The sequence below is a fragment of the Aquarana catesbeiana genome, linkage group LG06, assembly GCF_042186555.1.
Source record: "Aquarana catesbeiana isolate 2022-GZ linkage group LG06, ASM4218655v1, whole genome shotgun sequence".
Taxonomy (NCBI): Eukaryota; Metazoa; Chordata; class Amphibia; order Anura; family Ranidae; genus Aquarana; species Aquarana catesbeiana.
The window spans coordinates 336498028-336518942 of record NC_133329.1 but is presented as its reverse complement, the minus strand read 5'-3'; the positions used below and the strand labels follow the sequence as shown (position 1 = coordinate 336518942).

At 45.7% G+C, this 20915-nt stretch overlaps 1 protein-coding gene across 1 annotated transcript in view; it reads right to left on the bottom strand.

Annotated features, from left to right (window-relative positions):
• The window catches only part of LOC141148076 (dynein axonemal heavy chain 11-like), a 1034097-nt gene that overhangs the window by 190379 nt on the left and 822803 nt on the right, over window positions 1-20915 (bottom strand). The gene's annotated exons all lie outside the window — the stretch shown is intronic.

Here is a 20915-nt window from a genome sequence, read left to right as displayed (position 1 = left end):
TCATGGTTGGGATTTGAACTGGCAACCCTAATGCTGCTAGGCAGATTTGCTAACCATTTAGCCACTTTGCTGCCCATCACATGATGACAGACTTGGACAAGTAGAAGCGGGTCTTACCTCCAGCTATAGCAGATCAGGGCAACCTACTGCCAACAGTTTACTGCATATATAAATATATATTAATATGGCAGGGAAGTTGGCAGGTTGCCTTGATCCTTTTAATCCCTTTTGTGATTAAAAGCTGGTAATAGGGGGGCTCTGATCAGAGCGGTAATGCTGATTTAGAGCTCTGCTCCAGGGAGAACCACACGGAGGTTACAGCGTAGCTACAGCTCCACAGATGGCACCCGATGATACCCGCTGTCTCAGGGCACCCGCCAATCACGTCGCCATGGTCATAGGAAGCTAAAAGGCAAAGATAAAAATTCATACCATTAAAGATGCGCTGGCCCGCTAATCAGCCAAGATGGCGCCGTCCCCCTCCTCACAAGCAGCATGCCAGGCTCAGCCAAGTCCCTGATCCACTCACAGGCACAGCATGAGGATGATGGTGAGTCTGATTCAGATACTGGCAGCACACACTCTGTCATCCAGTCAGGTATGTTCAAACAGTTTGAGAGGATGTTACACAAAGCCCTGAAACAGACATCAGACCAAATAATAGACAAACTGACATGTGAGATCAGGGAGCTGGGACACAGAACAGCTGAGTTAGAAGGGAGGATGGGATGGGTGTGGCTTGGAGATGATCGGGTGAGGACATGCATCTGTGAAGCTCCTGCCTTCCCCCAGACTGCTACCACTTACAAGCCGACTGTCTGACATGGGAAGACGGTATGACAATACACAGAAGGTATAGAACCAGATCAGTCACCAGGGGAAGCAGACCTGCGACGCCACAGAGCGGAATCCGAACTTTCCTCCGTGAACCACAGCATCCGACGCCGGAAGACACAATGGCGGCTCCACGAGTAACTGTTATGGGCGACGGAGCAGTTTCAGCAGCACCTGGGCTATGCGCCCCCTCTCAGGCTTCTGCTCCGCTCCCAGGGAGGGTGGCAGCCTCCCAGGCGGATGTAGTGAGTCCCACACGACAACAGAGCAGACTGGATGAAGAACTTAGGTCTCTGCTGCAAGCCCTCCCTACGAGAGCGGACATAGAAGCCCTGATTACCCGCATAGAGGAAGCTCACAGTAGGGACATCCAGGAGGTAAGAGCGGAGATACAATCCCTTACCGGGCGGGTGGAAGCTGGGGAGGCCTCTGTTTCTTCCCTGGAGACCAGAGTGTTAGCCTTAGAACTCTCTCAGTCGTCACAGGAGGCTACAGCTAGCAATATGCAACTCCATTTGGAGGAATTGGAAGACCGTAGTCGTCGTAATAATTTGCGCCTGCGGGGTATCCCGGAGACTATAGGACCAGAGGGATTGGAAGCAACGGTGATAGCTCTCTTTCATAAGGTACTGAAGACCCCACCGCCCTCCCTGGAACTGGATAGGGTGCATAGAGTCCCTGGACCCAGGTCTTCTGATCTGGACAGGCCCCGAGATGTCCTCTGCAGGTTACATCGCTACCAACAGAAGGAGATTATTCTCCGTAAAGCATGGGAACATGGAGATGCAGAGATTGAGGGAAGGTCGGTGAAGATCCTCCCAGACATTTCAAGAGCCACTTTGCAAAGGCGAGCCATACTACGACTAATATTGGATCTAGCAAAGCGCCATGATTGTACGTACAGATGGGGTTACCCACTAACTGTCACATACCGGAAAGCGCAGGCATCTTTTATTCTATGTTCCCCGGCGGACCTTACAGCCTTCTACACTTTTCTGGGAGCAGAACCAGTACAAGTGCGCAATTGGCTTCAAAATATCCCTAGATCGACAGGCTGGTCGGGCCAGGCCCCTATTCAGAACAGCCAGCCTGTTCAAGTACAAAGACCCAGAGGGAGATCTTGAACATCATAGGCAGACAGGTCACGTGAGTTATGATTAATGTTTAAGAAACTGTCAAAATTTCACTATACTCAAGATGAATATCATCAGTTGCGGAACGGTTACATTAACGGGTAACAACAGATTTATGATGCACCTTATGGTAGTGTCCCCCCCTTGTTGCCCGGTCCCTCCCCTCCCCCTCCCCTTTTTTTTTTTTTTGTGTCTCATATTTTTTTTTGTAAAAAAGCTCCTTAATCATAGGACTTCAGAAATACTGGTAGTTTTTTGATATTCCTGGACTGGGGTTCTTACTGAGGTATGGGACCTATGGACAGAAAGTTTCGTTCTCATGTGCCTGTATTATATGAACAATTAGCAATAAGTGCATATGGATGGAAGGAAACCGGAACGAACCCGAATCAAACGAACACATGAGACTCCCCTCGGCTTTAGAGTAGGGATGGGAGTTCACCATGATTAGGCTATGGAACATATCATGAAGTGCATTTTGTATAAATTGTGTCCTTATAAATATGTAACGAGAGAGAACCCATGTATTGATGTAATAGGGGAAATCATTTGCTTTCGACAGATGCGGAAAAGGCCTTTGACGGGGTGTCCTGGCATTTTATGCGGGCCACCCTGGAATACACCGGTCTTGGCCCTAATATGTTTAATTGGATTTCATCCCTTTATTCTAAACCGATGGCGGCGGTTCGGGTGAATGAATGGTGCTCAGAGTTTTTTATGATAGCGAATGGGACGAGACAGGGTTGCCCCCTGTCCCCCCTTATTTTCATATTGACTTTAGAGCCATTTTTGTGCCATATAAGAGAAGACCCAAATATTACAGGGGTGTGGAAACCCTCAGGACACCACAAAATAGCGGCTTATGCCGACGACTTGATCTTCTTTGTCTCTAACCCACGAGTCTCGCTCCCCAATATTTTGGCAGCGATTGGGATATATGGAGAATTGTCAAACTTTAAGGTCAACTGCGCCAAGTCCGCTGTGCTTAATATTACGATCCCAGATTTGGAGGCGTACGTCCTTTGCGTTCCATTATCTTAATTAATCAATAAGATATCTGGGTATTGATATTACATCGGACTTGGCGCATTTGTGCGCTGCTAATTATGAACCTTTGCTCCAGAGACTGAAAGCTGACTTTCGTAAATGGCACACTTTGACCTTGACCTGGTTTGGGCGTTGTAATGCCCTGAAGATGACGGTTTTACCGAGGATATTATATATACTCCAAACCATACCGATTAGAGTACCTTCAACGTACTTTAAACAGCTCTGGATGATAATTAGAGAGTTTATTTGGTCACATAAGTCACCGAGGACCAAAATGCAAACATTGTCTAGACCCAAAGAGAAGGGGGGCATTGGCCTACCCGATCTCCTCCAATATTACAGAGCAGTACACCTTTCGAAGATAGTAGACTGGCACTGTAATAAAGAATTCAAACAATGGGTGAGGATGGAGATTGAGGATGTTTCTATTCCACTGTTGACCTCCCCATGGCTCACCTGCTCTCTTCCAGAAGACATAGGGAACCACCCCTTGGTAAGTGCCACCCTTAGGGTGGCTAGATTAACGTTTCGCAGTACGGGCCTTCGCCGCTACCCTCTCCCATTACACCGGTGATAGGTAATCCGGATTTCATACCGGGTCTCACAAGTAGAAAGATTAGACAGCTAACACTATCAGGGAGATACCGCCTAATAGATGTCTGGCCTAACGGGGAGCTCCCCTCACTAGCGACTATTTCTAGTCTCATAGATCCACCGTTAGTTTTAGCTCTTATCAACTGCGACAATTCTTACAGTCCCTTCAGAAGGCATCATATGTCCCTAGAGACCCCACCCCCTTTGAATTGCTATGTAAAACGGGGGAACCCGTACGACATACTCTTTCTACGATATATAGTTACCTAACTAACCAGACTGAAGAGCCAGCCCCGTCATTTGTTTTTCAATGGGAAAGGGATCTAGGGATTCAGTTTTCACCACAGCAAGTAGATAAAATGTTGACTGTGGCAAATCAATTGCAAATCAATACCAAGAAATTGGATACAAAATTGTGTCCTGATGGTATAGAGTCCCTATATTCTTCCCAAGATGGATGGCGCCACTTCGGATAGGTGCTGGAGGTGCAACGCATATATTGGCCATGATTATGCATATTTTCTGGACCTGTCCGTTACTGAGGCCATTCTGGGAGGAGGTAACAACTACAATTAGAAGCTTGACAACTGTGGATCTGAAAGACAATCCGGCTGCGTGCCTTTTACATGTGACAGAGAGACCCATTCGGAAATATAAAAAGACCTTGACAATACAGCTTCTCAATGCAGCAAGGGCATGCATTCCCCCACTTTGGCGGCAATCTCAGACGCCAACGAGGATCCTGTGGTATTCTAAATTTCAGTGTATACTCCGTATGGAGGAATTGACCGCCACCCTCCATAATACAGAGGAATTAATACGGAACAAATGGAGGCCATGGAGATATTTCATGGGAACAAATGCGTACCTACAGGAGGTAGCAGAGTCTGTGATATCAGGGAATTAAGTAACTACGATAATGATCATGATATTGAGACCCCGTTCAACTTACCTTATTCCCCCCTTCCCGACCCTTTTATTTTTTTTTTATTTTTTCTTTTCTCCTCCTCTTCTTTTTTCCTCTTTGTCTTTCTCTCTTTTGTTTTTTTTCGTTTTCTTTATTATGTAGTGAAATACAGCCGCAATTTCGGCTGTTATGAGTATAGAGAACATAAGATACATTGAGTTTGCAATTTAGTCTGTTGAAATGATGATATATGTTCAAGTATTATATATACTATGATTAACTTGGCAAATGTGCAGGGAGCTCCATGAGGCCCTTTGGTTTCTTATATTCTTTATAGGTATGATATAGATGAAGTAGTTGTTACTATGTTAATGAAATTGTTTCAAGTCATGAAATGTCTTTTAACATATTGAACATTTTGACTAAGATGCGTATGTTTAAGGAATTGACGTATTTTGTGGTATGCCAAGGAACCATGTTTAAAATAAATAAATAAAGAATTTAAAAAAAAAAAGAAGGGAGGATGGATGAGCTGGAAAATCACACTCAGGATTACACAGCTGAAAGACACGTTTAGAAGACCAGGAGAACAGGGATTGACACTCCAATCTAAGAATCAGGGGGATTCCAGAAACGGTGCTTGATTTACAAGCCACTATGATTTCCTTATTCCAGGAACTACAACCAGCAATCCCTGTTGAAAGATTAGAGATGGACAGGGTTCACAGGGCCCTATCCGCCCGTAAAGCCAACGGTCCACCACAGGACATTATAGCCAAGTTTCATGATTATCGCACCAAAGAGCAGCTACTTGCAGCAGCCAGGGGCAAAGAATCCTTGTCCTTCCAAGGATATTCATACCAGCTCTATGCAGACCTGTACCCACTCACAGTCGTTAAGAGACATGCTCTTAAGCCACATCTACTGATTCTTCAAAATCACCAGATTGCATACCACTGGGGTTTCCCCTTTTCAGTACGCTTTACCCACTCGGAGACCAAATATGTCTGCCGCACGGTGATAGAACTGCAAACAGCCCTACAAGACCTGGGCCTTCTCAACCGGACCCCCCATAAAGATAAATCTCACAGGCGTTCGGCCTCAAGCTCTCCCCAAAAGCCAACAGCTGTAGGCAATGTCAGCACAGTTCACTCCCATCAAAACCTCTACAAACGTGGCGGTTTTGATAATCTGGAAGCACCCACCGAAGATTCAATGGACTGACTTTGCCCACCTGGCATCACCATGTTATAATCATCCCCCTTACTACTCCCACAGATAGATGAAACGTCTTTACATTGTCCTTATTCACTCCCTCCCACAGACACTGCCCTTGCCTTATCTTCAAACAAGAAGGATCAGCTTATTTGATGTTTATTGACTACTCTCCATGGCTTAGAACAGTGCCTTTTTGCCCTTTTTGCCTTTCCAGGCCAACATATCTTTTGGGACAGGCACCAAACTCGTTAACGGCACATTTTTTTTTACCCCGGAAGCCTATTGCAACTTTTGCTCATGTCATTGGCCAAACCACCCCTCCTTGTGTTTTTTTTTTTTTTTTTTATTAGGCAGGAGGCCGCCGCTGCTCCTGAGTGCCGCCGTAGTAGCACCGTTGATCCACATACCTATGTTAGACCTGTTTCTGTTTTTGTTTAGGGTTTATCTATCCTTATGTAACTGTTATTGGTAAGGGGGTGTACTACGGGCATTTATGCAACCCCCACAGGTATTGGGCTTCTGGTTAGATTCAGAAGCACAATTCTAATTTTATGTTTTAGCCAGAGATAGAACCTCAGGGGTACCCACCTGTTAACCTCAGTTAATAGCAATGCCCAGCTACTTATATGTATTAATGTTTTTTCTTGATCCTCCGGATTTGTTCCCCTTCTAGAACTCCTTGCTCCCCCATGTACTGCCGTCAACTCCCTGCATCTATTATGCAGGTTTCTGATGACAGCCTCAGGGCCTCCTCGGGACCACTTGTCGCTCCCCTGGCACGCTCCCGCACCCTATTGCTCAGTTCTAGTTCAACGTTAACACTGACATCTAAAAGGGTTGTTCAATCCTTATTTGTTCCTTCTATGTATGTCTCTTTCTCTCCTTCTCTCTTTCTTCACATGGTAGATGCGGTCTTCCATCCAGGATATGTCCTTAACACAGTAAAAACATGCACACGTTACGGCCCCCTTAAACATTCTTTCTCGGAATGTTCAGGGCTTCAATACCCCACACAAGCTCACCAAGGCGTTACGCTCTTTTGCAGCTGTTAAAGTGCATATAATATGTTTACAGGAAACCCACTTAGTTGAAAAATCCACCCTCAAATTCCTTAGTATCTCCTATCCATAATTCTATACAGCTTCAGCCACTACCAAACAATCGAGGAACCCTTATAGGATTTCAACTTTCCTCGCCGTTCATCCATTTATCTCAAATTAAAGACCCCGAAGGTAGATATCGGATCCTCGCTGGTCCTTTATCAGACACTGCGATCACAATAATGTCCTACTAAGTTCGGAACGGTCATTCTCTGTGGTGACTCCAACCAGGTGATATTCCCATTCCTAGATAAATCCCCGCCAACCCTGTCCTCGAGCCCAGCCAAGTTGTCGTTCCAACACCAACTTTCCAAAAACAACATAGTAGATACCTGGTGTGAAGCCAACCCTGCTCATAAACGATACACACATTATTCTTACCCGCATAAATCCTTCTCCCGCATTGATACCAGAAATACTATCCTCTGTCATCACCCCCTTTTTCATGGCCTGATCATTGCACAGTTTGCACCACAATAATCTCCCCAATCCCCAAATCGCAAGATACCTACTGGTGTATCAACGATACCACTCTCACCCACCCCATCCACTGCTTAGCCTTAGAAATGGCCCTCAAAGAATACATCTCAGACAATGCTACCGATGATATATCGGCACTGACATTGTGGGAAGCGCATAAATGTGTTATACGGGGCAGGTTGATCCAACTAGCAGCGACCCTTAAACGAGAACACAAAGCCCTATTTCAAAAGCTAGAAGCAAACTTCGATACATGCCACGCAGCCTTCCCGACTGACCCCAATACCACCACTAACTCACGTCTCGATAAGGCTCGACTCGATTTTGACCTGTTCCTAACTGACTCTGCTGACAAACGTATCCATAAACGTCAATATATATCCTATCTCAAGGCTAATAAACCCGATGACACGGATGCTGCGGGTGACCCACCACCCCTTGACATCTGTCCGATTAAAAACAACCCGCAATACATACACAAGCAACTCTGTTAAAATATTGGAAATATTTCGCTCTAACTTAGCCAAACTCTATTCACCTTCACAAAACTTTGACCCCGCCAGCACTGATGCCCTGTTTTCCTGAATCACCCTCCCTTCACTTAATCAAGAGCAGCAGGATCTACTTGAGAGCCCTATTACAGATATTGAAGTCTCAGCGTCCATAAAAGTGTTGAAACCGCATAAGAGACCGGGACCTGACAAGTTCTCGGCAGCCTATTATAAAAAAATTGCACCCATATTGGTTCCTATGCTCAGAAGTGCCTTCAATTCCCTGCTAAGAGGTCACTCATTTAGATCTGAAACACTAACTTCTATAATTTGTATGATACCCAAACTGGACGAATTACTGTCCTATTTCACTCCTAAACCTTGACATGAAATTACTAGCCAAAATCTGGCAACACGTTTGAACAACATTATTGAGCAATAAATACACCTAGACCGAATAGCCTTTCTCCCAATCCGCCAAGCTGCCAGCAATATCAGACGTGTCCTCTTACTCTCTCAAGCAGCCAAAAATAGACATATCCCATCCTGCTTTCTGTCCCTTGACATCAGAAAGGCATTCAACTCGGTTACTTGGCCATATCTCACCTATACTATCCAGTGCTGGGGCTTTGGGAACCATTTCCTGACCTGGGACTCTTCATTATATGACAACCTGTGAGCATACATCAAATACGTTAGCAATAGATCAGCGATATTTGACATCAGAAGAGGCACTAGGCAGGGCTGTCCCCTATCACCACTGTTGTTCGTCTTACTTATAGAACCTCTGGCAAAATTGATCAGATCGGATCCTGATGTCAAGGGAATAGAACTAGGAGGTCACCAGCACAAAATGTTTCTCTTTGCAGATGATATCCTAATCTTCTTATCCCATCCCCACATTTCCACCCCCAAACTGCCTTCCATTTTAGGAAGCTTTGCCCAAATCTCTGGCCTGCAAGCTAATCCTAATAAATCAAAAGCACTCAATATATCCCTAGCACCAACAGAACTTCAACAAGCCATGTCATCTCTGCCATTTACGTGAGCGCCACATTACCTTCCATACTTAGGGGTCCAACTCACAGCCTTTATAGCGGATTTATTCTCTGCCAATTACTTACCTCTACCAAAGCAAATTACTAACCTCATAGCTCAATGGTCCTCTCTTCCCCTATCCTGGTTGGGTAGAATTAATGCTACCAAAATGTCGATACTGCCCAAATTCCTATACCTCTTTCATGTACTTCCCATCCCAGTCCCATCATATTTCCTACGCCTCACACAATGCAGAGTAATGTCCTACATCTTGGGTGATATCAAACATCGTATCGCCAAATCTACCCTTTATCTATCCAAACTAAGCAGAGGCCTAGGAATCACAAATTTCTCATCCTACTATTACGCAGTGCAGTTAGCGCAATTACCTAAATATCACGCGGCTAAAGAAATACCACTATGGGTACCAATTGAATCTGTCAACAGCGATCCCATCTCTGTAGCTAATATGTTATGGCTCCATCCAAAAGATAGAACCACTATCCTCAACCCCATTATCAAACATTCCCTAAATATATGGGACAAATTTCGAGACACCCAAAACCTACAATCCCCCCCATAACCCACTCTCCTTCCTTCGTAACCATGCTTTCTACCCAGCCTGGGAATCACCCGCCGCATTCAAGGCCTGGTATGATTCTAACCTCTTCAGACTTCACAAACTGGTTTCAAACACTGTGTTCCATACTTTACCCACCCTGTGTGAGTCTTACGGTCTTCCTAGGGCTGAATTTTTCTGCTACCTACAGCTCAAAAATTTTTATATGCCATTCCTCAAAAAAGAATCACTACTGAGTCAAATGACAATTCAAACAAATCTGTAAAAGCGACCCACACGTTCGAGGTCCCATCTCAATTCTATACCGCCAATTGAACACCACTTCAGATAATGCACCACTATCATACACAGATAAATGGACACAGGATTCAGGGCACACATTTGAGAGTGCAGATTGGTCCACTATCTGGATGGCCACAATAGCCTCCTCTCTGAATGTCCTGGCAACCGAGACTGCAAGGTGCTAGCACGTTGGTACCTGGTACCAGCAAGGATAGCAAAATATGCTCCATTTTATTCAGGGATGTGCTTTCGGGGCTGTTCAGCTCATGGCACACACACATGCACATTAACCTCTTGGCATCCACGCTATAGCCGAATGATGGCCACAGCGCGGACCCGAATTTCTGGGAGGTCGTCATATGACGGCCTCCCCTGTGCATGCTCCCTGACCGCAACCTACAGGGCGCGCGCAGAGCGCGCTGTGATCACCGAGTCACTGAGACTCAGGTGATCACCGATCCGAGTAAGGGGTCGGTCCCGGCCCCTTACCATGTGATCAGCTGTCAGCCAATGATAGCTGATCATGTGATGTAAACAAAAGCTCGGTAATCGTTTTTTTTCCCAGCCGATCACCGGCTCATCTGCAAGGGACATTGGTACCGAAGAGGAAGAGGCAATTATGCCTCGTCTGTGTCACCTGCCATTGCCACCTGACAGTGCCCACAGTGCCACCTATCAATGCCCATGAGTGCCACCTATCAATGCCCACAAGTGCCACCTATCAATGCCCACCAGTGGTGCCAATCAGTGGCACCTAGCAGTGCTGCCTGCCAGTGTAACCGATCAGTGCCCATTATTGCCACCCATCAGTGCCCACTGCCACCCATCAGTGCCCATCACTGCCACCTATCAGTGCCCAGGAGTGCCGCCTCATCAGCGTACATCAATGAAGGAGAAAAATTACCTGTTTTAAAATTTTTATAACAAAATATACATTTTTAAATTTTTTTTTAAATTCGGTCTTTTTACATTTTTTTAACAAAAAATAAAAACCGCAGAGATGATCAAATACCACCAAAACAAAGCTCTATTTGTGGGAAAAAAATTACAAAAATGTCATTTGGGTACAGTGTTGTATGACCGCTCAATTGTCATTCAAAGTGCGTCTGGATAGGAGGGGGGGGGGGTTTAAGTGCCCAGTAAGCAAGTGGTTAATATGGCCTCTAAAGCCTTAGACACTATTGTCCAAATTGACACGGTGACAGCTCTCTTAAACCTTAAACCAACTGCGCTGACACACTCTCAGTTCCAATTACTTTTTCAACTTACCACAGCACCTAAACAGACCATCGCCAAGGCGTGGAAATCCCAGAATTGGTTATGGCTGAAGCGAAACATAGAATGAATAGGGCCCTTATATTTGCTAAAATGACAGCAATTCAAAATGATAAAATACAGAAATTTGAAAAGGTTTGGCAACCCAGGATCAAGCACTGCTTACCCCCTGATTTTGACAAATCATTATTAAAGCCTTGATAAATTGGATCTCTTTTATTCATTTAAGCCATGTCCTACATAGGAACCGCACTACCATTCTCTGAGTCTTCTGCTTCTCACCTGCACCTGTACGGTTTCTTTCCCCTGTCTGTCCTCTGGGATGTGGGAGCATTACAGTATTCACTCATGGACCATGTAATGTAATGATTTCGATCACTGGACCCGCTCACACTCATACTATCTTCTCTCACCAACCACTTCTCTCATGGTACATCCCTGTTAACCTTCTCCACCCACTTGAGACATTGGGGTTGATTTACTAAAGGCAAAAAGACTGTGCACTTTGCAAAGTGCATTTGCCCTCTGCAAGTGCAGTTGCTCTAGAGCTTAGTAAATGAGGTAAGGCTTCACCTTGCAAAGAGTACCCAATCACATGCAAGGAAAATAAAAAAAAATGAATTTTTGCTTGAACATGATTGGATAGTGGACATCAGCAGAGCTTCTACTCATTTACTAAGCTCTGGAGCAAGTGCACTTGCAGAGTGCAACTGCACTTTGGAAAGTGCACAGTCTTTTTCCCTTTAGTAAATCAACCCCATTGCCTCCCTCTTCCAAGCCACCAATTGATAATAAGCTTTATTTACCTACCACTCCAGCGATGACTGTTTACCCCTTTGCTGTTGTTTGCAAACTATATCAGTATGTTTATATTTTTCCCATACAAGATTATGTATGTTTGGAAGTGTATTATCTTGTCTATACAATGTATGATGGGTCTCATATGTTTGAGTACCATCTTTACTTTCCATTGTATTGTAAATCTCAATAAAACACTTTGACAAGAAAAGCTGGTAATAGGCTGAGAATGCTTGGCAATTGCCCATGTGCATGGCCAGTGTGCATACCCAAGCTTCTAGATTGCCATGAAAATCAGGTGACTGGCATTTTCAGAAGCAGAGGTTAACGACACTCAGCATGTTTCTTCCATGACAGTTTACAGTTTTCTCTTAATCATTTTAAATTATTAGAAAATTGCTATTGCAAACCTATAAATGTTGTACAGTGTAGGTAATGCCGCGTACACACGAGCAGAATTTCCGTCGGAAAAATCTTGGATGGTTTTTCCGACAGAATTCCGCTCAAGCTTGGCTTGCATACATACGGTCACACGAAAGTTCGCTGAACTTTAGACCGTCAAGAATGCGGTGACCTACAACACTACGACGAGCAGAGAAAATTAAGTTCAATGCTTCCGAGCATGCGTCGAAATTGTTTCCGGCATGCGTAGGAATTTTGCGTGTCGGAAGTGGTACAGACGATCGGAATTTCCGATCGGAACTTTTTCCGACCGAAAAATTGAGAACACGCTCTCAATCTTTTGCTGGCTGGAATTCCGCCAGCAAAAGTCTGATACACACACGGTCGCATTTTACAACCAAAAACTCTCATCGGTCTTTTGCTGGCCGAATTTCTGATCGTGTGTACGGGGCATTACAGTTCTGTGGAAGGGATCATTCTAGCTTAGAAGATAAACTTATACTGCAGGTAAGTACAAGAAGAAACATATCAACAGTTGTAGAGATACAAAACATATTTGTAGGTTAAATCAACATAATTATTGTAAGCTGAAATTGTCAACAAGGTTTGTGGTGATTTAACATCGTAACTCAGGGTCTCCCGATGTATGATTTTAATCAGGGATGATTGTGAGTCTTTCTATGCCTCTTAATTTTTGATAATACATTTCTTTCAAGTTACATGTTACTTTTTCCTTGTGAGGAAGATTGTTCTAATTAACCCGGGAATATAATTAGGCTCATGCATCAAAATTAGTCCTATTCGTGGTCCAAAAATAACATTAATTTGATGTTACGATGCTAGATATGTGTCAGAAGATCTACAAGTACTTTCGTCATAAGACATCGTAGATACTGAAGTTAGTGTCACCTGATAGATTTAATGTTAAAACTCAAATTACTTCGGAAAGTAAAATAGTCACGCAGGAAAATACTTCCATAGAGGCAGAGTCATTTTATGTTTCATCAAAAAAATATGTTAACGTTTAAATAAAAAAATCAGGTGGGGAGACACCCGATTAGACACGTGGGTGACATTCTTTGGTGGAAGATTTCTGATACTGTGGAAGATTTACCTTTATTGGAGGCACAAGAACTGTGGTGGCTGTTTTTTATGGACACTTCAAAACCAAATTGGATGACATATGGGACTGTTTGCACGTTTTTTTTATTTTTTAATTATTTACTGCACATGTTATTTGATAATTGCATAAGTTATTGTTGTATATATGTGTAGCGCTGGTAGATTTTTCATCTACCGTTTATATGTAAATTTAGTGGGTCATCTGTTCTGTACACAGTTCAGATTCAATCTATTGTTAAATTAGCCTCTGTGTTGCGTGCAGTTCCACATTGTGCCTGCGGGTGTCGTTGTCACCGTAGGTTGGTGTTGGAAAGCAACAAGCTGAAGTATATGAGTGCTCTTTTTTCCCGGAGACAACTCGGCAGAGGTGGTCCTCTGTGGTGCATGCTGGGAGAGGGTATTTATGGGACAGACGCCATGTGCTAGGGAGTTCTATCTCGTGGCCCTCCGGGCTGGAGGCTGTTCTACCTCGCGGCCCTCCGGGCTGGAGGGTTTTGTTTCTGCAGCCGTGTAAGTAGACACAGAAGCCTGTCTGGGGCCTACTACTGTTGGGATGGTCCTGTGCTGTCTGTCCTGCGGGAAGAAGCTGGACAATTGAGAAGATCCAGGGGAGGACCCATCTTGGAAGGGACCATGCATAAGGCTGGTCTTAAGAAGGGCCTGGTGACTCGATTGGATGACGCATCTTAATCTAATCTACCGCACAAGTACTGCCGGGTCGGCTTAAAGGTTCTTGTACTGTGTTTGCTGTTCATCGAAAGCTACTACATCCTGTGGCAAAGGATCGTACAGTTTTGTTCTATCCAAGTCTGTGGCAGAGCCTTTCTGTTTGTGCTGCGCTCCGGCTGCTAGGTTAGTGAGAGAGACCTATTCGGGCGGGCAAAGATTTAATCCTGAACTGAAGATACATTCATCCCTGGGATTTCAATTCCTTAGTGCTACACCAAGAAAAGGTATTTCAACTTCCCTGCAACTCTTCTTCTACCTCTTTCCTGCTACTTCTTCCAGTTATCTCCCATTAAAGCATTGGAAAAGTACTAAAGTGACTGGGGTGCCTACATTGTCAGATAATAAGTTCAACGTGGACTCTAAGTCTGGTATTGGTGAAACTACAGGTAAAAAGGTGACGGTAACATGTGGGGGCGTCGTCCGGGATTGTTTGCCGTTGCCCTAAGCAGCCCTGAGAAGTATTTCACCGAGAGTCTATGTTAAAAGAGGTTTCTGGACTTTGTCACTTTCTTCAGGAAAAGAAGGGGTTAAATTGCAGGATCACATTTCTGACTGCGTAGGCTGCAGGTGAGAAGTAAAAGCCCAGGAGCTACGTGATCAGAGGAACAAGTGGGAGGAGCCACATCTACTTGTTGCCGCGTGGGACGCGTGTGTGTGTGTCTGGCGCCAAAGGATAAGAGAGGCCTCGGGATCGTGTTGAGAGGATCAGAGTGCAGCCATGTCTTCTTTTCCGTTAATACCGTCAACCATGAGATTCAAGATGTTTCTTACAAGTGCCGCTGCGGGTGCTATGCTAACCAGAACCCTGCTGACAGATACCGGCATTCGTTTGAAGCCGCAGGGGCGGTTTGTACTATACACTGTTGGAGATATTGAAGGGCTGGGCATGCTTTGCCACAAGTGTGAAGGACTGGCCATATATCTCTGTCCATTTGTTCGATGTTTGCAGTGCGGAGAATATTAGTTCACAGTGGAGCAACCTACAATGTCGCCCCGTGCTTATCGCGTGGACTGGGCTACAGGGACCGCCACAGTGGAAACTACTGCCATCACTGCTGGAGAGCAATAGGCCGTTGTCTCGTCTGCTACTGTGAGTGTTCCCGAGGGAGATGTCGCTGTTACCGCTTCATCAACGGACATCACTCTTATTTCTACTTCTACTACACCTATCCCCGTTGCACCTATCCCAAGGAAGGTGGGATATGTGAAGGCTTCCCCCGGCCGTGGTCGAGGCCTGCCCCAGAGACTACCCGAACCGGAGCCGGAGGAATACATGGATCCGGAGAAGTTCACGCCAGGAACGGGTGAGAGATCAAAGGGGAACATATCTGGGACTCTTTGTAAATATTTGCCAGCGGAAGAGTTGAGAGACTCGGAGATAGATTCTATGTCAAATCTCTCCAGTGATGATGATTTGTTTGAGACAATGTCACAGGAACTATTGTGGGCCCAGGGTGAAGATGTTGCTTCTGCCCTTACTTTCTCAGAATGGATAGCCATGGATTCTGGGAAGACATCACCTTGTGTGGAGCCGCACAGCACTACTAAAGAGACATTGTCTAAAGTTGCTAGTTTGCTTGAGTTTGAGCCAATGCCCATCGGATCTATGGTGCATAAATCACCAAATTCTTGTGTGGCTCCTGGTTTGGGGAAAAATAGAGCTTTACCTAGACTTGCCCGTTTACAGAGAGTGCTCACCAAACATGTTGCCACAGAATATGGTCTGGAATTTCCCTACGTTACTCAGGAAATTATGCAGGAAATCGAGGCCAACCGGGAACAGTGGTACCGTGAAGCTGTCTAGGACTATTTGTCTGTATCAAAACCTTTCCGGAGAGCTGGGTATTCTACTACTATGGATGAACGTTTCAATGGATGTTTGCTGCATTGGAACTATGGTTGGCACATCTATGCTGACAAGGTGGTCATTTGCAGACCCAGAAAAGATGACATTGTTTATTTTATCACCACCGTGGATAAACAATGGAAGAAACTGACATTACCAGATCTCCGGTTTTATTGGTGATTATGCAAAGAGACTGTTGTCTTCTGTTCTGCTAAAAGAAAAAAAAAAAGAACTTTGGGGTATATAGCCAGATAGTGTCAGGGTTTAGAGAACTCTGTGGTCAAGAGACTTTATTCACCTCAACGCTTCTATATCCAAAGACTTTTTGCTAACTGGATTTTCTTTTACTGAAAAGATATAATTTGCTCAGAGATAGGGATGGACTTTTCAAGTTACTTTTAGTTAATTTTCATTAGAAGGAAAATATGTGGGGAAGAAAGTGTCATTCTCTGGGGAATGAGGCTTTGCTCCTAAATTGTTTAGTGATGCTACTGTACATTTTTGTGTGTGTTTAACTTTGTTTTTTTCAGGAACAACTAGATCTCCTATCAAGCTGTTAGGCTTTTCAGCTAGGTAGATAGTGGGGTTTTGTGACATTACTGATGTGAATATGTTGTTGTATAAAAGTTTGAAGCTGTAACATTTCTTGCTGCCTTTCTTCTTTCTCATCCAAGTTTTTAAAGTTCAAATACCTACTCTCAGGCTTGAGAGTCATATTTTGGCAGACGTTGAGGACAACGTCTATTGTAGTGGGGGGAGTATGTAGCTCTGGTAGATTTTTAATCTACCGCTTACATGTAAATTTAGTGGGTCATCTGTTCTGTACATAGTTCAGATTCAATCTATTGTTAAATTAGCCTCTGTTCCAGTTTGGCTGTGTTGCGTGCAGTTCCACATTGTGCCTACGGGTGTCGTTGTCACCGTAGGTTGGTGTTGGAAAGCAACAAGCTGAAGTATATGAGTGCTCTTCTTTCCCGGAGACAACTCGGCAGAGGTGGTCCTCTGTGGTGCATGCTGGGAGAGGGTATTTATGGGGCAGATGCCATGTGCTAGGGAGTTCTATCTCGTGGCCCTCCGGGCTGGAGGGGGTTCTACCTCGCGGCCCTCCGGGCTGGAGGGTTGTGTTTCTGCAGCAGTGCAAGTAGGCCCAGAAGCCTGTCTGGGGCCTACTACTGTTGGGATGGTCCTGTGCTGTCTGTCCTGCGGGAAGAAGCCGGGCAATTGAGAAGATCCAGTGGAGGACCCATCTTGGAAGGGACCATGCATAAGGCTGGTCTTAAGAAGGGCCTGGTGACTCGATTGGAGGACGCATCTTAATCTAATCTACCGCACAAGTACTGCCGGGTCGGATTAAAGGTTCTGGTACTGTGTTTGCTGTTCATCGAAAAATACAACATCCTGTAGCAGAGGATCATACAGTTTTGTTCTACCCAAGTCTGTGGCAGAGACATTCTGTTCGTGCTGCGCTCCGGCTGCTAGGTTAGTGAGAGAGACCTATCTGGGCGGGCAAAGATTTAATCCTGAACTGAAGATACATTCATCCCTGAGGTTTCAATTCCTTAGTGCTACACCAAGAAAAGGTATTTGAACTTCCCTGCAACTCTTTTTCTACCTCTTTCCTGCTACTTCTTCCAGTTATCTCCCATTAAAGCATTGGAAAAGTACTAAAGTGACTAGTGCCTACATTGTCAGATATTAAGTTCAACGTGGACTCTAATGCCGCGTACACACGAGCGGACTTTCCGGCATACTTGGTCCGGCGGACCAGAGCCCACCGGACAATCCGACCGTGTGTAGGCTTCGGCGGACTTTTTTTCCCCAAAAGTCCGCCGGACCTAGATTTGAAACATGTTTTAAATCTTTCCGTCAGACGGAAAGTCCGTTCGTCTGTATGCTGGTCCGACGGAAAGCCTGCTCGTCTGTATGCTTGTCCGACGGACCAGATACGACGCAAGGGCAGGGTATTGCATCTCGCGCTCGCTGCAATAGGAAAAACAAATTTTCCTATTGCGCTGAGCGCGGGGCATACCAGGCCCTTAGGTCTGGTATGGATTATAAAGGGAACCCCCTACGCCGAAAAAAACGGCGTGGGGTCCCCCCTAAAATCCATACCATACCCCGATCCGAGCACGCAGCCCGGCCGGTCAGGAAAGGGGGTGGGGACGAGCGAGCGCCCCCCCTGAACCATACCAGGCAGCATACCCTCAACATGGGGGTGGGTGCTTTGGGGGAGGGGGCGCCCGGTGACCACGCCCCCTAAAACGTCACAGTCCCAGCATGCCCAGGGACTGTGACGGCATAAGGGGGCGGGGTCTCCGCCTATATAAGTCACAGCGGAGCGCTCAGAGAGCAGTCCAGCCGGAGAGAGCGTCGTGTCAACATCTGGAGAAGAGAAGAGGGAAGAAGACAAGAATACAAGAAGCCCAGAAGTCCGGACCTCCGCTGGGAAAAGAGCGGCATGAAGACAGCGGAGGAGCCGGCAGAAGAACTGGAACACCGGGAGAAGAGGCCAGAGAGAGCGGAGAAGAACCAACCGGACGCCGGGAGAAGAGGAACCGGAGGGACCCCCGAAGCCGGAAGAAGATCCCCGAAGCCGGAGGAAGACCCCTGAAGCCGGAGGAAGACCCCCCCGGAGCTGTTTAATAAATTATTTTAAAAACCTGTGTAGTGTGTTTTATTATTGACACTTTTTTCCTAGGTAAATGGGTAGGGGTACCATGTACCCCATACTCATTCACATAGGGTAGGGGGCCGGGATCTGGGAACCCTCTTATTATAGGGGCTCCGATAAGCCCCCCACCCGCAGACCCCGACAACCAACTGCCAGGGTTGTCGGGAAGAGGCCCTTGTCCTCATCAACATGGGGACAAGGTGCTTTGGGGGAGGGGGGGCCCCGAGGGCGCCCCCCTCCCCCAAAGCACCCACCCCCATGTTGAGGGCATGCAGCCTGGTACGGTTCAGGAGGGGGGGCGCTCGCTCGTCCCCACCCCCTTTCCTGACCGGCCGGGCTGCGTGTTTGAATCGGGGTCTGGTATGGACTTTAGGGGGGACCCCACGCCGTTTTTTTTTCCGCGTAGGGGGTTCCCTTTATAATCCATACCAGACCTAAGGACCTGTTATGACCCGCGACGCCAAGATTGACTTCCTTTTCTAGTCCCGTCGTACCCGAGTCACGTTCAAAATGAACGCACTTGTCCGTGTGTGGGCAAGTCAGTTCATTCTGAAAGTCTGCTGTAACTCCGGCGAAAGTCCGTCGGAAAGATGGGCGGACCTAGCCTGCTGGAAAGTCCGGTCGTGTGTAGGCAAGTCCGTCCGTTCAGGTAGTCTGCCGGAAAGTCCGGCGGAAAGACCGTCGGACCAAGTCTGCTGCAAAGTCCGCTCGTGTGTACGAGGCATAAGTCTGGTATTGGTGAAACTACAGGTAAAAAGGTGATGGTAACAGCCCACTTTAAATCAGCAGCTCCACTGTGAGTTATTGCTATATGCACATTGTATATATGCACATATGAGCATTGTTGCATATATGCACATTCTGAGTCAACAGTTTGTAATTTTTTTATTAGGAAGAGCTTCACTGTTATTGGGTATGCATCTTAAATTTGCCAAAATCTTCCAGTGCAGTTCTCAAAACTGTAAAATGAGGAAGTTGAATTTTGTACTGTGTTAGGCTCTCTCTTTCATCCTCTGACATATTGGCTATTTGCAGAAAACTTCTATAGATAGAGGTATACACATGAACTGGAAGTTGCTGTGCAAAGACTGTAGGAGTTTGTTTCAGTAAAGGTTTTATGTAAAAAATACAGCCTGGTCCTAGCCTGTGACTGCACAATGAAGGAGCAGCAGTGCACTGATGAGCTGATGCCGTTGCTGTTCCCTCCTGTAAGCATTTTTAGGTAAAGCAAGAGCTCTGGCTGTCTCAGAGTGCTGCCCTTCCATCTCACAGTCTGCTGCTGCACAGGGGATTATAGGAGGCTGGTATCCATACAGATTTGGATAAAACAAAGTAGCTCTATTTAAAAATATATTATATAGCTTAAAGTTTGTGGATACCTGACAATCGCACCTATATGATTTTTTCGGACATCCAAACCCAAAACTAAGTGCATAAAATTAAGCACATAGCCATACAATCTCCATTGACATACCTCAACATACAAAGGCATTTTTGCCAATTGTGCACTTTATCTTTGTGACAAAAGTTTTGGGAAGGCCCTTTTTTGTTGCAGCCTAACTGCCCTGTGCACAAAACCAGCTCCATGAAGACATGGTTTGATGAGTTTGGTGTGGGGGAACTCAAGTAGCCTGCACATAGCTCTGACCTTTAAGTGATATTAAAGGCTTTTTTTTTAATAACAAACGTGTCATACTTACCTGCTCTGTGCTGTGGTATTGCACAGAGCAGCATCCCCCTCTTTTCGGGTCCCCCGCTGGCACTCCTGGCCCCTTCCTCCTGTTGGGTGTCCCCATTGCAAGCAGCTTGCTATTGGAGCACCCGAGGGAAGCTCACTCCCGAGCTGATGCTGTGTTGTCCATTCACACATGGAGTGTGCCTCGGCCCCGCCCGCTCATTGGCTCACTGGCTCATTAAGTAATGGGAGCCAATGGCTCCCATTGTTGTCTCAGCCAATGAGGAGGAAGAGACCCGGGAGAGCCGCTGCTCTCATGCACATTGCTGGATTAAGATGGGGCTTAGGTAGATAATGGGGGGGGGGGGGGGGAGAAGGTTTTTTACCTTCATGCATAGAATGCACAAAGGTAAAAAACCTTGAGCCTTTACAACCAATTTAACCTTATTGGACACTTTTGTGATGAATTGGAATCATGACTGCAAGCCAAGTCTTCAGTATCTGACCTTACAAAAATAACTGGAAAGCATAAGTTGATACTCAGACGAAAAAGGTTAAACAAAATAGAACAAAAAAAAGACAGACTTGGTGGCCCACCTGGTCTTTTTCTGCCATCACTCTTCTGTGTATCTAAATAAACCCTGTGTTAGCTCCAATAACACCCAGCACGGAGCTTACACAGGGTTATAG